This window comes from Aedes aegypti, chromosome 2 (genome assembly GCF_002204515.2).
Source record: "Aedes aegypti strain LVP_AGWG chromosome 2, AaegL5.0 Primary Assembly, whole genome shotgun sequence".
In the NCBI taxonomy this organism is placed as follows: Eukaryota; Metazoa; Arthropoda; class Insecta; order Diptera; family Culicidae; genus Aedes; species Aedes aegypti.
The window spans coordinates 64172246-64172989 of record NC_035108.1 but is presented as its reverse complement, the minus strand read 5'-3'; the positions used below and the strand labels follow the sequence as shown (position 1 = coordinate 64172989).

The 744-nt window shown below is 38.4% G+C and overlaps 1 non-coding gene across 1 annotated transcript; it reads left to right on the top strand.

Annotated features, from left to right (window-relative positions):
• The first annotated feature begins 275 nt into the window (after window positions 1-275).
• Trnar-ccu lies at window positions 276-348 on the top strand. The gene has a single exon. It is a non-coding gene; the product is annotated as a tRNA-Arg (tRNA).
• The last annotated feature ends 396 nt before the right edge of the window (window positions 349-744 follow it).

The following is a 744-nucleotide window of genomic DNA, read 5'->3' as shown; positions in this document are numbered from 1 at the left end:
CGAACGTCAAACATGATCTCAAGTGTCAAGGTTCATTTATGGACCCAATTTTTAAATTAAAGTGTATACATGATATAGCCGTTATTTGAGCGGGAAATATTGCTAAAGTAGTTGCAGTAAGATGCTCTTTCGTGTTATTGAATAAAAACAAGATTTCATTAAAAATTTTAGGACCCAATTAGCATATGTTCAAAAAGATTGTTCAATCGTAAAATTTTGTTTTCAAGTTGAACGATTAAATACAGATTACCATCCAATCACAGCTAAGCTTAATGGCCCCAGTGGCCTAATGGAGAAGGCACCGGCCTCCTAAGCCGGGGATTGTGGGTTCGAGTCCCATCTGGGGTAATTTTTTTTACTAAATACTCTGACTTCCTATAATTATGCTGTCCCAGCGCACACTCGCATTTCGATACGCATAGTTACTTTTTACTTTTCCTGATGCAACCAACCACGATTAAAAAACAACAAAATAGCTCTTTCCGATCCCAAAATTGACGCTAATTTGATCGAATTGCTTTCTTCCGTCAGCCGAAACATAAAAAAGCGCCCAATTAATTGCACCTTTATTCTTTTCACCTGCCTTGCAATCGATTTCGAAACAAAACAAAAAAAACAATTGTTCGCATGGCTTTCATTCAATACTTAAGCCCTGATCCCTCATATGGGGCAGGCTTCGATTGGAGAACAACGATCGTAGTGAAACAAACAAAAGCCCGGAACATTCTCGGCTTGAAGTGTGTC